We start from the raw sequence: 16,918 nt of genomic DNA, 5'->3' as shown, positions 1-16,918 counted from the left end.
ACTTCAGTTTAGGATTAATCAACTATGTTCATGTGGACAAAGTGGAGATTGCAGGAGACTTAAAGCTTTCTTCCCCAGCTAGGTGCCCCCCAGGTGTTTTGGACTAAAATTCCTTTCACCCCCAGCCAGCAGGGCACTTTATGAACTTTTTCTTACGAGTCCTTTTTACAGCTTCTTTTAGTCCTTTAATGGATTATTTTACACATATTTCTTCAACATTGTCGCCCTCTATAGCAGAATACTTATTCCTTCCCACAAAGCAGCCTTTCCCTCATCCCAGCCTTTCACAATGGAGCCTGGCACATTCTCTGCTTTTCATCACTTCCACTCATAGGTGGTGAGAGTCTGGACAGGGAGTAAATAACACCTAAAGCGTTTACTGGATGTGGAAGCATTAACAGTTTACGCTGAAATCTTGCTTCATTTTCAGGTTTGGCTTTCTCTCACTCCCCCCCCCCCAGCAACTTCTTGAATGTACAAGTCCAGATTTGGTACAGGATTTAAGAGCAAAAGGAGACAAGCAAAAAATCTGTGTGGCTCATCCATTGCTGGGCTGTACCATTTCCCACTGCAGATGTCATATTGACTGTGGGAGTGTTCTTTCCTCCAAAAGAAAATCCCAACACCCACCGAAAGAGCATTCAAATGTTTCATCTGGCAACAGTTGAACAAGAAAGTATTAAAGCTCCAGGATGCAACTGTGTTGGCCCATTTCATGTGGACTGTTTGGACACAGTGCTATCCATAGTTGAGCATTTTGAGAGTGAGCCTAGGTAACCCTCTGTCTCACATGCCCCCCTCCTCCAACATGGCAGCAAAGAATTCAGGAACTTCAGCTTACGTTTCAGAATAAACCTAGTTTACCGTCTCATCCAGACCCAATAAACTGTGATTAATCTTAAGTATGGTTTATTGAAACAAGACAACTTCACAACACAGTTTAAGAAACTGCCTAGCTCTGACAAAAGCAGTTTAATGTTTGGATGTAACACTAAACTGTGGCTTGTCTAAAATGGAAACAGAAACTTCCAGATCTTCTTGCAGTTATTCCAGAGCATAAGAGGAGTGAGGAATGTGTAAGCTAGAGGCTGGCTGTGATCAACACTCTAATCACTGCCTCTACACTTGTCGGAGAACAGTGAGGCCCAGGTTAATACATTCAGCCAAATCAAGTGGTGAAGCTTTCTCCTGGATTGTGCCATTTCAGGCTGAATGGGGCAATCCTGTGAACAAAAACATCCTGCATAGAGAGAGTTGGTATGCTACAGAAAAGAGTTCAGCCTTGCCATTTTTACGGCATGCTACTTTTCTGTGTGCAGGAAGCATTTCCACACAGATATAGGAACATAATCAGTGTAATGCATTTTTATATGTCGTTGTTATACGTTTGTGTGTTTTAATGTACACTTTCCCCCCCTTTTTGTACACATATTTTGGTTCAAGGATTGCATCGCAACATTCAGAGATGTGCGAATTTCAAAGGATAGCCACGTTTCAGTTTGTGTATTGCTTCAGGAAACGTGGATTAGGCAGTGTAAACCAAAGCGAATCTCCCTTCCGAGAGTCCAACCTAGACTTTGCTATCAACAGGTATAAAGAATGTGCACTGATACATTCCTTGTGGCTGCACTTACCCACTGAGATTAATCATAGGAAAATACAGGAAGCCGCCTTACACAGAATCAGAGCGCTGGTCCATCTGGCAGCAGCTCTCCAGGGTTTCAGACTGAGGTCTCTCCCACCCCTACTTGAAGACGCTCTGAATTGAGTCTGGGCCCTTCTACCAACATGCATCAGACCCTGAACATCTTCTAATGCTACAGCACTTCCTTCTTGGCGTTTGATGCTGATTAATTCCAACTCATCTGAGCATACAATCCTTTATATTTTAATAGATGTGATGTCTCTTACACTAGACCTATATAGCCTTTGTTTTGATTTTCCTCAAAGACTTCCTAGGAACTGAAGTTTGGCCGTCATGGTGCATCTCTGTTAGAGATGGGTGTAAATAGGTGCCCTCAGACTGTTTTCTGATCCTCTTCAAGCCGTCAACATTGGGTGGGATTGAAATAACCCAGCAATACACTGCCAGGCCATTAAGAACAATCTAAATAGAGATTGGGGGATATATATAAAGCTCCTTGGACCAAACCAAGCTTCAGAAATGTCTGGGGCCTCACTCGCCCTGATGCATTGTAATCCATCAGAGGGATGGGCTTGATTACATCCGTAGGCAAGGAAGGGGTTAACATTTGAGAACGGCTTAACTCAGTTAAACGAGGACATTTACAGCTTGGCAGCACTCGAGCTGTATTCTGGTGACCTTCTCTATCTCCTCTTGCATTGGTTTTAGGGCAAGCCAGATTAAGGCATGATCTCCAAACGGTCTTCGGTTTGCTAAGCTTGATTTGAGTGGCAGGAGTGGAATCCACTGCCGGCCACAAGCAGGATTAAAAAAAGAACTTGCTTGGGATTTCCCTGTGACGTGGATGGGTGGGAAGTGCTTGATTGACAGTCGTATGTCTTTAGTCACAAACAAATGAAGAGTCAGGTGCTGGAGAGGCCCATGTATCTACCCAGTCAGGTTTAGGGTTCTTGAATTAATCCACAAAGCCCTGGACAGGTTGGGCCCAGGATACTTTAAGGACTGCTTGAGCCTTTACATACTGTCTTGATGAGAGAGATAATCTGGAGGAGTGCTCTTAGGCATTGCCCATGTTACAGAAACCCAACTGGCCTCAACTACAAATTGGGCATTTAGTGTTGGTGGCCCCATGCTGTGGAACAGTCTTCCAGCAGAGGTTCAGCAGCCACCTTCACTTTTGGTTTTCCTGCATCTCTTGAATACTTTTTCGGAAGACAGTCGCATGCAGTTAATTGATTAGCCAGTCATTTTAATCCCTTTGTGCTGTTTTTATGGTGTTTTATGTATATAAACACTTTTGCAAATGTATTTTTTAAAAAATGTATCAAACTGTATCAGGTTCTCTATAAATAACACACACACACCCTCTCCAAAATCAGCTAATGTTGCAAGATGCTTGCATGAAATGACTCCGGCTGCATGCTGTTTATTGACTCTGGCTGAAGTGTCGCAAAAACGATGTCCTCCAGCCATGGTTGAACTACAGCTTCCATCATCTCTAACCATTGGCAGCACTGGGTAGGGCTGCTGGGATGTAGCTCAACAACATCTGAAGAACATAATGTTGGCCATCCTAGCTACAAGTAATGCGAAGGGCTTGGCTTGTACCCCACCCTTGTCTCCTAGCCCAGTACAGCACTGGCTCCGAACTCTTCTGCTTCATTCTAAGTAACAACTGAGACTTCCTTGTGTTACTTTCTGTCATGGGCAGAGAGCAGTTCTAGGGGAGAGGATATTTTAATTGGGAAAGTGCATGGAGAGAGGATTGAAACCACTTTCCCTCAGCATCATTGTTCTAATCCGAACCCCCCACCCACCCCCTCAGCTGCTATTACATGCTTTTACATCTGTGGAAGATCTGCTGCTTATGCCCAGTAGGGCTCTTACTGACATTAGGTGGTGAGAAATTGGAAATTTGCCATTGGAAATTAATCAACATATGCAAACGAGCAACTACAGCAGAAAAATGCACCAACTCTTTGATTCAAATGGAGAATTTGGAGCATACTTAAGAGTGCTCTGCCGACTCTTCTTCATTTTGGCTACAGCTTGGAGCTTTCCATGTCATGCATCCATTTATTTTTACATTTATATCCCAGTTTTCCTCCAAGGAGATCAGGAACAGGAAAGGCGGGCGAAGTTTGCTCAAGGTGGCCTGGAAGGCAAATAGCTGGAGCCTGGCTGGCTTAATAAGGGCCAGGTGGTCATGTTGGCCCTGGATAAGAGCCAGGTGTCTCCAATGTGTCCATGCTGAGCCTGCAACTCTACCTTTCCTGAATGGGCTCTACAGCTCAGCAAGAGGATTCATTGAGCCACCTCTTTTTTTTTTATCATAGGCCACATCCACACCATACATTTAAAGCACTACAATACCACTTTGAACAGTCATGGATGACCCACAAAGAATTCTGGGAGCTCTAGTTTGTTAAGGATTCTGAGAGTTGTTTGGAGACCCCTATTCCCCTCACAGAGCTGCAATTCCCAGAGTCCCCTGGGAAGAGTGATTGATGGTTAAATCACTATGTGGGGACTGAAGCATTGTGAGGGAAATAGGGGCCTCTTCAAAACTTTCAGCATTCTTCAACTACAACTCTCAGAATTCTTTTGGGGAAGCCATGGTTGTTTAAACTGGTATCATAATGCTTTAAATTTAAATTTTGTGAATGTGGCCTTAGCTTTTACGGAGGAGTTGTAAAAGGCTGCATACTTTGACTGCAAAAGGATTTTCACCCCTCACCCCTCCCATGTTTTTAACTGATCTGTTTCATTTTTTTTTGTTTTTTGTTTTTAAGGGAATGCTTGTACTGTGAAACTGCCAAAATGCCCTGGGACATTTTAATAACATCCCTCAGGGATGAATTGTTGTGTTTGGAAGCCATCCTTCTCCTGTTCCCATTCCGGACTTAGTCAATTTTCAGCAGAATGCCTTGAGAAGTAGGATTCAGTTGAGTTACAAAACTCAAACATTCCTCTGATTATTTCCCAGGCTGGATTCACTGCTCTTTCTAATAGGACTCTGATCTGAGCTTTTCCTCTTCCCAAATATAAGACATTTCCACACACAAAGACGCACACTCACAGGCCACAAACCCATGTTCACTTTTCCTGGGAGTAAGTCCCAGTGGGTAAACATGTCTTGGGTTGAGTTCTTTGTGCTGATTTGAAACCTTGGTGGTGGTTGTGCTTCAGCATCAAACCTTCACAGTTAAATGGGGGGGAGGCACTGATTAGGGACATTATTATGGGATGCAATTTGCCACCCAAGCTGGAGTTGCCAGCTCCTAAAATAGAAGGTTCTGGAATCTGGGCGGAGGGTTGAGGACGCAGCGAGCCTAGTAAGTAGGCAAGAATTTATTTATATTCTTCTTCAATGGTATTCACAGCAGCCCCCATCTGAAGTGCATCAAGTACAATACCAAAAAAATCCAATTAAAACCCATGCCATTCGGAGCCAAGAGCACCAATTAAAAGCAAAACATGGTTTAAAAACAAAAGCAGATCTGCAGCAGCATCCAAGCAATGCCTGATAAAACAGATACAGTCTCGATTTCTGTTGAAAAGAGTTTAGAGGGGAAGCTTGACAGATCTCAGTGGGAGGGGTATTCAGAACAGGGGTGGGGAAACCAACCATGGGTCCAGAGACTCATTGCAACTCTCCAGGCCTCTTCAGCTAGGTGTCGGGACTCCCCTCAGGCCCTGCCTCCACAGCCCTCATCAGCCTTGCTGCACACCCTCCACAAGTGTTTTTGCCTGCCCAGAATTTGTCCTTGAACTACGATAATGCCCCTTGCTTGGGGGGGGTGGAGTTGCAAATACCTCTGACTCTTGTGTAGTTGGAATGTTCCCTACTGTAGGGGGCCGCAGAAAGAATGTGGTTGGTCAAGGGAGCCATGGACTCAGAAAGGTTGAAAACCACTGATATAAGGCGTTGAGTAAGATAGACTTGGATTTGGTATGCATAAACCTTAAAGAAGCTCATTTTCCATTTTAAGTTGCCATCTAACCTTGCTGTCATTGGCTTTATTGTGGTTAAGGTGTGTGTGTGTGTGTGTGAGAGAGAGAGAGAGAGAGAGAGAGAGAGAGAGAGGAGGGGGGGGGGAACAACCATTCTATCAATGACTGTGTAATTTGCAGCTTGGTAGGGGCATTGGGGGGGGGGGACTGTTACTGCTTTCATCCAAAAGACAAACCTGTGCAACTAGTGAGATGGTACACATGGGCTGTGAGTTTATTTGTTCCCCACCTTACTCTCCTCACCCTGGCAACAGGTGAATGCCAGAGCTTGGGGATCCTATTCAAAAGCACGTCAAAGTGCATGTAGATAAATAGGTACCGCTCTAGCGGGAAGGTAAACAGCGTTGCCGGGCGCTCCTCTGGTTCACCAGAAGCGTCTTAGTCATGCTGGCCACATGACCCGGAAGCTGTACGCCGGCTCCCTCAGCCAGTAAAGCGAGATGAACGCCACAACCCCAGAGTCATCCACAACTGGACCTAATGGTCAGGGGTCCTTTTACCTTTACCATCAATCTAAATATTTATGTATTTATATGAAAATATCTCTATGAAATTGTTTTAATATATGTTTTTATCGTTGATGTTTTTACTGTTACATTGCTTTGAGATGTTTTATAGGAAGTGCTTCATAATGGGGTGAAACAGGTAGAAAGAAAGAAAGAAAGAAAGAAAGAAAGAAAGAAAGAAAGAAAGAAAGAAAGAAAGAAAGAAAGAGACACCCAGAAGCAGTTTAGCAATAAAAACATCCACAACAAAAACAAATCTAGAACAATTTCATGTTCAATACAGATGCAGACAGGGATAGAAAAAATCTACTTAGAAGGCTTGTTGGGAAAGCAGGGTCTTCTACAAAGAGAAATGACGCCACTTCTATGATGTGTATTGGGAGGAAATTCCCAAAAGGAGGTGTCATCACATTGAAAGCCTAGTTCCTACATGGTGCATAGTAGCCCTGTAGTCAGCAGCGTAGCGTGAGTTGTCAGCACCCGGGGCAACGCAAGTAATTTGCGCCCCCTAACCCGGGGCAAGGCAAGTAATATGCGCCCCCCAACCCCTAACCTGCGAGTTGCCGCTGGCGCTGCCGCCCAAACGACGCCGCTTGCCCGGAGGAGGAGGCGGGCAGAGAGGCGAGGAAAATGCAACGGCCCAGCAGCTGCAGCAGCACCGGCGGAGGTGGGGCTGTGAGGAGGGGCTGCCTGGTGCGTCCTCCACGGCGAGCGCTGAGAGCCGCTGCCTGCCGGGCGCCTTCAGCCGGGCGCCGCGAGACATGCGGCTCTGCTACAGCCTGCGCCCGAGGCTCTTCGGCGACTCCGGAGGCAGCGAGCGCGCCCCCCCAGATGTTGCGCCCGGTGCGGCCAGCACCCCTGGCACCCCCCACGCTACGCCACTGCCTGTAGTGGGACTTCCAGATTTGGGGGCTGCCACCAAGAAGGCTCTGCTGTTTGTGGCAGCCTTCCAGAACATCCACAAGGAAGGGGCCACCAGAACTGATGTCCCAAGAGATCTTGACCTCCAAGCTGGTTAGTAGTGGGAAAGATGCTTCATTTGCCTGGGTTCTAAGCTTCTCATGGGTACCAACAATCTGACTCGCAGCATTAACCAGTTAATTAATAAAGTGGCCTCAACTCACCAAGGCATTTGCATGCTTCCGAATTCCTATCTGACAGAGGAATTGTCATTTTAATTTAGGAAACGCTATGAGACACCCCAGAGCAATTTACAATATATTAACTTATTTAAGCAGTTACATATATAATAATAATAGTTAAAACAATTGCATGCAGGAAAGCATGTTTTTTTTAAAAAAAAAAAGATTATAAATGTAAAACACAGTTTAAAACAACAACCGTACACACACAAATTCATTTCAAATCCAAGACAGATACCAACTCTGCTAAAAGATTTTAGAAGGCTTGTAGGAAAAGTGGCTGTTCCCTCAACTGGGGCCATTTGACTTGCCTTAGCCAACATCATAGCTGCTCCTGGCTGACCTCAAAGTGTTTGGACAGATATGGCTGACATCCATCTTTCAAAAGAAATTTGTCAGTGATGAGCAGTTTCTCTTCTGCTGGCCACCGTAAAGAGCCATGGAAGCTGACGAGGGCAAGGGCGAGAGACTGAGTGTGTGACATTAAAAGGGTGCCCAGGAATTTAAGAGGGCAGACAAGCAGAACTTCTAACTGATGCTTGGAAGTTCTGCTGACATGTGAGATCCGCTCCCACCCCAGACTTTCTCATTCTTATCACAGAAATTGTGCCGATGGGTATTAACCTCACCACTGCCGCAGTTGAGAACACTCTCAGCCCTTTCAGTTCTCATTCTGATTCAGCTGTACCCACAGCTGAGCATAACATTATAAGCATAATTTATCCACTGCTCGCTGGTAAAAAAAAACAACAACAACCACACACACACACACACACCTTGAAGTACTTTTCAAAAGAGACGAAACAATAAAATTATCAGTGAAAAGAATTAACAGCAATAGAACATTCAAAAAATTAAAGCTGACAATAAACTAAAAACAGATTTAAAAACACATCAATATTTTAAATATCTGGCCAGCAAAAATGTTTTTAGCAAGTGCTGAAAAGAATAAAACAGCTTTCCCCAACCTGATGCCCTCCAGATATTTTAGACTACCACTCTCATCCACTCCAGCCAGCTGTGTAATCAAGAAGAGGTCCAAGAAGCTGAGGAACAGCAAAACCAAGGAGATGGTGGGACAATGACAGGTAGTGGCTTAGCAGATGTCACACACTAATTAAAAAAACATTAAAAATATTTGAGTGGAGTGGGGGAAGAAGGCTGTTAGCACAGCTTTTAATGTTACCCAATAAAACGAGTATACATTTGGGGAGGGGGGAACTATATTTAGAGAAAGTAAAGGGGGAACTTTTTCTCCATGGATTTTCTTTTCCTAACTTTGGGGTTATTTCTTGGTAGACCAGAACTTCTATTACTGCCATTAGTGTAATATGGATTCAGTGAGATTATTTTAAGTGCAGCAGTGGAGATAAGCCAAGCTCTTAGATGAGAGACTTACCATACCCAGAGGCTGTTCCTTCCTCTGTCCACAACATCAAGTCTAGACTAGCAGAGGTGCAGAGAACTATCTCTAATGCATAATGCAGTTTTTCTGTATAATAGAGGTGGGCACAGGGCTTGGGACCTTCTCCCTGCCCTCTTCCTCCTTAGGGAATTCTTCAAGTACATTTGTTTTGGAGGATGCCTTTTATGTGCAGAGCTTACTCGCTGATTCTGGCTTTCTTGGAACATGTAATATTAGTAAGAGCACCTTGTCTCTGGTGCAGTCCTCGCTCCCAATGCACTTAGCGTAAATTCCACAACACAAGAGCATCAGAAGACCAATGTTCCCACACTCACCAATCAGATGCTTCCAGGAAACCCACAAGAGCAAGGAAGGGGTAGCCCTCCCTTGCAGTTCTCTCTAGCATTTAAATATATACTGTCCCCAATGATGGAGCTTTCTCCATAATTCTCCTTCCCCGGTTTTTAAGCCGTCTAAGCAAGAAGCCATCAACACACTTTGCGGTGGGGAATACTCTAAATAAATTATACATTGTGTGAAGAAGTGCTTCCTATGGTCTTTCTAACTCTTCTGCCAAACAATTTTGTTGAACGATCCCGAGTCTTAGTGATCTTTTCATACAAACGCAGATGGTTCTTTTCAGGCATTGCCTAGGGAGCTAAGAAGAAAAGGATCCTCCTCAAACTGAGAGAGTTGTAGGAAAAGCTCCAGTTGAGATGTAATTCAGAATTCACCCAAGTGAGCCAGGGACTGAATTCTGTACCAAATGCCAACATTTGAATGTACATTGTGATGCAGTTGTGACTGCAGGAAATCTATGTTGAGTTCCCAGAGCCTTGGAGGAGTTTGAAAATTACTCTGCCCCTTCCCCCCATCATTTAAGTGCTCCTTGTGCACTGCATGCCCATTGGCCAGCTCTTAGTTATCAGGCTATAGACTGTGCAAGGAGCAAAACAATCTTGTTTATTATTATCCTTTGAAAAGCTCTAGCTGTGCTTTGTTGTACATCCAGCCAGGAAAAGGGAGGTGGTTTGAAGTGGAGGAGGGAGAGGCCATTCTTTTGCTGTTATGAATTTTGAAAGGCAAAAGTCCTGATTAATTGCCTTCCAAATGAGGAGCGGTGCATGCAGCTCCGGTGAACAAGCGGCCGGTCTCGATTCCTTTGTGCGATGGCTGCGCTCAGGAATCCGGTTATGACAGCCACTCACATCTGGTGGAAGCAATTATTTATAGCCTTTTGGCAGTTCGTGCATTCGCTACAAGCATCTGCTTTAGTTCTTTGGCAGCCAGAGGGCTGGTGACAAAGGAACATCCGCCTGCCATTGTTACAATGAGAGCCAGGGTTTTTTTAGCGGCTTGGTCCTGACATATTGCACACGTTCCCAAACTCTGCCAGTGGAGTTTGTACCTGCAAGGTGCCGAGGGCTCTGGCGTGCTACACCTCAGCGTGTCAGCCTGTCGCTAGTGCTCCGAGCTTTTAAAAGCACAGGCGAGGCAACTTCTTCAGCACTCCAGGCTGAATGGGAAAGATTTCCCATCCCATTTTCAGATTTATCTTCTACAACCATGAGGGCTAGAAACTTAGGGGGAAACAAACTCTTAAAGTGTAAAGCCATTTTTGAAAAAGTATTGGATGCTGCAGGACACCAGTGCTTTTGTTTATAGAGCCAGTGTCATGGCTGTCATTTTTAGACCCTTCTCTCTAAGAATTTTACTGACCACACATCTCTAGTCCAGTGTCCTGTTCTCATCATGACAAACCACATGCCCCAATGAGAAGCCCACAAGCAGGTCCTGAGCACAACAGTACTCCTCACCTGCAATTCCTGAAAGTCACGCAAAAAAAATTACTAGAAAGCAACAAAACTACTCATTACAAATTTAGTCAAATAGTACAGCATGCAAAATTAAAAGCAGCATGGCAAGGAAGGTTTAGTAAGTGTACCAGTCAGGAAGAACTTTATTGTCTCTCTTAAGCAAGAGCAGAATGGGACGTTTCTTAGTGATGCCACTAAGTCCACTGCCACCTAGTGCCTAAATTATACAATGGCAGTATCCCATGACACTCTCTCTCTCTCTCTCTCTCTCTCTCTCTCTCTCTCTCTCTTTCTCTTTCTTTCTTTTAAAAAATTCAGTAAAACATTGCCTTTCAAACATCTAATAGTTGAGATAATCTCCCACTCCTCTAAATCTCAAAGGCTTACAAATAACTGAGCTGGATGAAGTGTCAATCTGAGGAGTAACGTTGCTGTCAGTCACACAAGATGTCTCTGTGTTCCTGGTGGGGAAGGCATAGGATTTCTTTCCTCACGACAATCCAGGGTCATTTTGTTATTAGAGCTTCCTAGTTGCTTGGTTATCTGTTGTCCATGGTCAGCAAAATGCTTCCTGGCCATCTCTGAAGCACTGCAAAGAGCCACCCTGATCTGTTTTTCACAAGGTTTCTTGAAGTGGTGGCTCATGGGTAGCCATTTGGATGTGATGAAGCAGCCTGTTTTCAGAAGCAGGCAGAGAAATGGGCGATGCATGGGCTTAAGCCTTAAGCATCAATATGCACTGCGACCCATTCCAGGCATCCAATTGGGGGAAAATCTGTCACTTTCAGGAAAAGGCTCTCTTGTGGGCAAAGTACATCACTAAACTTACACAGATGGATTCCTTAAAACCTATTTTTATTTTCTTGATGATTGCAGTTATACTGACACACAGCATGATTTCATCAATTGTCCCATGCTTAGTTAGTTAGTTCGTTAGTTAGTTACCGTACTTTTCCGTGTATAAGACTACATTTTTGTGTTAAAATTTGGGACTCGTCTTATACACAGATAGTGCATAGGGGGATTTTCTTGATTTGGAGTCCCCCAAAATAGGGGGCGCCTTATACACAGGGGTGTGTTATACATGGAAAAATGTGGTATTTAGTTATTTAGCTATTTATTTTCAAGCATTTATATGCTGCTTATGTTCTGTATAATCTCTAAGCAGCATTCCCTCAATCTTTCCATTTCAAACTTGTCTTGTAAGAGGGTATAGATTCTGCATGGTTTGGCTTCAGGTGTGAAAACAATGTCCACAGGTTCTCCTTTGAGTAGTAGATCAGGTGTCTCCATGCACTTCTAGCCCTCCTGGTGTTTTCATGAGTCCCATCCTGGCACTGAGGAGATGATCCAGTGGACACAAACTTTTCCTCTCTGCTGCTTGTGGGTGTGCCTGAGTATCCAAGGCAGGGTAAGACAGAGGTGGAGAACTGGAGTCAGCCGGTGGGCCAGATCCTTAATTTCCTCACCCGCTGGAAGCCAGATGTGACAGTGGGCAGGGTTTGGCATCAAAATGACATCATTTTCCAACTTTTCCTTTTTGCCATGCAGGCGATCAGCTGATTGTTGGGGCTTGCAGATGATGGGTGTACACAGCCTTTGACCCAGCTGTGCCTTTACCTGCCCCTCACCTCACTGGCCAAATAGGAAGGACCAGTGGGCCTAATTTGGTCTTTGGGGTGGATGTTCTCCACCCCTGGTATAAGGCGTATCACAGTGTGGTTTACAATATAAAAAAACACAAAAATACATTACACAGTAACCCACAAAAACAATAACCCCTAGTTTAAAAGCTCATAGATTGTTTAATTTACCAAACGCATGGTAGAAGAAGAATAAGAATTTTTTAAAATATTTTTTTATTATTTATACCCCACCCATCTGAATGGGTTGCTCCAGCCATTCTGGTTTTGCGTGGCACATAAAGATATGAGCTTCCTTGGGGAATGCATCCCACAAGCAGGATCCTGAATAGGTTTTGAACAAAACAGTTGTCCCCAAAGCTAGTGTTGTCTAGTGGACTAAGACGTGGGAGACCAGGGTCCTAACCTTCACTCAACCCCTCTACAGCCACAGCAGACACTCTTAACTCTCCCAACAGTTTGATTTTACCCCTAAAAGTGCGCTCCTCCATTGTCTCCCCGAGACAGACGGGTGCCAACAAAACGATGCAATTAACACAGGACTTAATTCTTCACAAACATGCTAAGGGCATCCAAGTTAAAGTCCTCTATTAACTGAATTGTATGTGAAGTTGATGGATGACTTAACTGAGAAACCAATTACCTACAGAATCGCCGCCTCCTTGCAGCTGCCAGCCCTCGCTTTGAGATCTGCTGTTAGTACTGTTGTCCATGAGAAAGGCCTATGGAGTGGTGATTCAGGGCAGGGTATTCTTAGTGGGGATGCCCCATTTGTGAAGCTCCCTTCTTGGGGTGAAGCTGTGTCCCCCACATTGTTGGCATTTAGACCAGATTAAAGACGTATTTGTAATTTTGGCCTTTGAGACGTAAATGTCTATTGCCACCTCAGCTGCTGGTTTTATTTTTATGGAAGTATTTTAAAGGGCTTTTTAACTGTATATATTGTAGTTTTGTGAGCCCTGGGCTCCCATGAGAGGAAAGGTCAGCATGAGCTCCTCACCCAGCACAAAAAAATAGAGGGGAAAACAGGGGCAGAGAAACAGCTCAACGATAACTGAACATGCTTAGTAGGCTTGGATTTCTGACTGATGGAGGAGGAGAACGATGAAAAAACCTAAATAACAGGGGGAGATGAAACTGAATGACTGTAAACCTGAAAAGCAGCACAGCATGCTGCAATATTTTGTTGCAGGCGCCACTTTTTTCCTTTCAGAAAGCCCTTTGTCTAGAACTCCAAGCAACAATCTCTCTCTCTAAAATGTTACGCAATACTCATCATATTCATATATGCTGACAAACGACTCAACAGTTTCTCCAAAGGCCTCCTGCGCTTTTTGACAGAAGCAGGTCCTTCATCAAGCTCATTCATCTTGGGGATGATGCTGGGCATCAGTCTTTGCTAGAACAGTCCCATAGTTGTGTTTAGGGCAAAGGTAGAGGATTTATAGACATTGCTGGTTTCTTTTTCCATCACATTAAGGAGTGAACTGACTTGCACTGTTCCTTCCTCTTTGTTGAGCGTTGTGTCCAAGAGACAAAACCCAAGCAAAGCTTTCTTTCCATTCAGGCCCTGCGGCAGGTTTATAAAATCTGAAGGCTTCAGGTGAAGAGAATGATACCATGTTCCTTGTTTTAAGAATCTGTGAGTTTCAGTCTTTACTTCTGACAACATGGGAAATGAATGGATATTGGAGGCATCCACTTGGCGCTTAAAGTAGGCCTATATTAGTAACTCTATACAGAGAATCTTAAAGAGATTGCCTAAGGCTATATAGCTTTGCGACACCTACACCTACCCAGGTATTCTTATGTTCTGGAGGGCCTTCTCAGTGGTTGCTTCCCTTCTATGAAATGTTTTGCCTATCTGATGTCTTTCTGACTCCATGCAACCCCTCTTTTGTATTTTACCAAGCCTGTAAACCATTTCATTCCACGTTAAAATAGGTACTATCCTGCTGCTATATGGAGGAGGGTGCTATACTTCACACACCTCCACCCCACCCTCCACAAGCTCCAAAAAACATGACACCTGGATAAGGTCCTCTGAAGAAGATCTGGGATTTTCCAATCTGGGGTTTGTGTGTGTGTGTGTGTGTGTAAATGTCAGAGGATTATGATCCCTTTCAAGAATTGCATCCAAAGTACAGTGGTACCTCAGGTTACAAACACCTCAGGCTACAAACACTTTGGGTTACAGACTCCACTAACCCAGGGTTAAGAACTTTACCTCAGGATGAGAACAGAAATCGCATGCCAGCAGCAGGCCCCATTAGCTAAAATGGTACCTCAGGTTAAGAATGGTTTCAGGTTAAGAATGGAGCTCCAGAACAAATTAAGTTCGTAACCAGAGGTACCACTGTGGTGTTGAGTAACATGCCCCGCTAGCCCAAAGATTTATGGTTGTACAATGGGTCTACCTTCCTCCCCCCCCCCCCCGACCTTACGTAGTTGTAGACCATGTTGGGAGACTGTACTGACTTATTGAATAAGACCTTTAAACCTTCAAATCAAGGTGATAGTTTGAGTTCTGAGTCTGATAGGGAGAGGCACGACAATGAACAATAGTCAGAGATGATGGGAGTTGTAGTCCAACACATCTGGAGGGCACCATGCTGGCTACATGTGTATAGAGTGTGCTCTGGAGTGATGAGTTGTGTTCAGATTGAAGTCACCTGTTCTGGCTTCAACAGTAATGGTCCATGAAGTCATTCCCTCTCTTGACAGCTCTTTTGATGTAGGGAGACAAGAATCTGAATGCTCCTTCTCCGGAACCTAATGTGATTAGCCTCCCCACCTTGCCTTCCACTATATACAAGTTACTGGAGGTTACTCCTGCACAACCACCTTCAAACATATATTGAGTACATCAGTATTGTATAAGACACACAGCACACTCTTGGAGGCAAAGTAGTTAAACCCCAGTCCTTGCAGGGAGGGGAGCCAACGCCACCTTATCCATTTTCATCCGCTGTCAATTCAAGCTTGATAGGAATAAAAAGAATGGGTATGTTATCAATGGGCTGTAGCAGCAAAATGGACATTTGATCCAATTTGTCTTGCGTTCTGGGCTTTTATGGTGGCTGATGACAGCTTAGGGGTTTACATAAGGAGGCGGAATTGTTGAAAGAGGAGCGGGGAGGGGGGGACATTACAAAGCTGCTTTTATTTCTGTCCAGTTTAAAGGCTGATTTGCAGAGAGAGAAGCTTTAAAGCACCAGCCTCCATTTGAGCGCTGGAGACAAGGTGAGGAAGCTGAATTGGAAGAGCAGGGATCATCCACAAGCTCCTCAGCCCCCCCTCCCCACCCCCATCCATCTATGAGAAACCTCTAAGAGGATTAGTAGAACGAGTAATTCATCAGAATGCAATTATGTAACATTACCCGAGAAATAACGAGAACTCTTCATTTTGTGCAGAGATCGGGATAGCCACAGTCAGGCTTCTCCTCAGACCTTCTGGAGCTCTTGCACAGTGGGTGACACTGTGATAGGACCTACGCCTCTGTGTGTGTGTGTGTCTCTTTGTCCTCTCCCTGTCAAAAGGACAGGTTTGGCTTCTGTTCAACCGAAAGCCAGCCCTATCTAGAGGACCACCAGGTCAGTCTACTGGGCTAAGCATCTAAGGGAATGTGCCCATGACAAATCTGAATGACTTTTACGGCTCTCTAAGGATCTAGCTATACTGCAGACAAAATCAGGTTCCTCAATTCTCGGGGAGCAGGGAATTCTGGGGCTATCTATCCAGGGAAGGACAAATCTGATTGTTTCTCATTTTTCCAACCTTGAGCGACGTTCAACCCATTTCCACATCAATCTGTTGATTTTGGGGAGGAAGAAGGTCTGCCCCCATATCCATGCTTTCTCCTAATACATGTGAATCTTTGTAAACAAGACCCTGGTCAATTGATGTGGGGAGAGGTGGTCCTTGGGATATTGGGGTCCTCAGGCTTTATAGTACAAAACCAGTGCCTTGAATTGTAAGCGTTACTTGGCTGGAGATCTGCACAGCAAAATTCGGAGAAGTGTGAATTTCAGAGGAAAGCTGTGTTTGCGTATTGTTTCATAAAGTGGTCAGTTAGGTAAGTTCACCTTTAAGTGTGAAGTGCGTCAGATTTCTCCCTCACTGCCACCCACTGATCAGGGCAGGCTCTGAATGGAAATGAATGGGCCTGTTGCCATCATGTGCCGTTTGACCATCAGATTGTAGATTTGGTGTGGGGGAATGGAGTGAGGAAGGACATTGTCTGTATTCTCTTCAGAGCTTAGCACACAGCTGACAATGAATGTTAAGCAGGAGTGTCTGCAGCTTTTGTGCTTAGTACCCGTTCTGTGGTGTCTTAGAGTCTCTGACTCTTATTTTCCGCTTTCCTTCCTGGCTCTACATCAGAGGATGGGAAGATTTTTCAGGCCAAGGGCCAAGTGCTCTTCTGGGCGACCTTCAGCGGGAGGGGCACATCCGAGTGGTCAGTGGGGCCAGAAACAAAAGGAGGCAGAGCAACAAATATAAATTTCACTGTTGTACAGTAGGCAGGTCTCCACAGACACTCACCCATGCACCTCTCTTTATTCCATCCAGACAAACAAGGGCCATGTTCAGAGTTCAAGGAAGCATCCCAGCCAGGCAAAAGCACTCAGACCGTGAAGCAGGGAGGGGTGTGGCCTAAGGGATGGCAGTATGCCTGAAGAGAGTCCTGAGGGCCGGGGTGGGGCTGTGCCCCTGAGGTTCCCCACCCCTGCACTACAAAGT

General features: G+C 44.8%; 1 protein-coding gene across 2 annotated transcripts in view; it reads left to right on the top strand.

Annotated features, from left to right (window-relative positions):
* GNAO1 (G protein subunit alpha o1) overlaps positions 1-16,918 on the top strand; it is a 174,016-nt gene that overhangs the window by 37,944 nt on the left and 119,154 nt on the right. The window lies entirely within an intron of this gene.

Source organism: Podarcis bocagei, assembly GCF_964188305.1.
Source record: "Podarcis bocagei genome assembly, chromosome: 7".
NCBI lineage: Eukaryota > Metazoa > Chordata > Lepidosauria > Squamata > Lacertidae > Podarcis > Podarcis bocagei.
The sequence above is the reverse complement of the archived record's forward strand: the minus strand, read 5'-3'. Positions and strand labels throughout refer to the sequence as shown.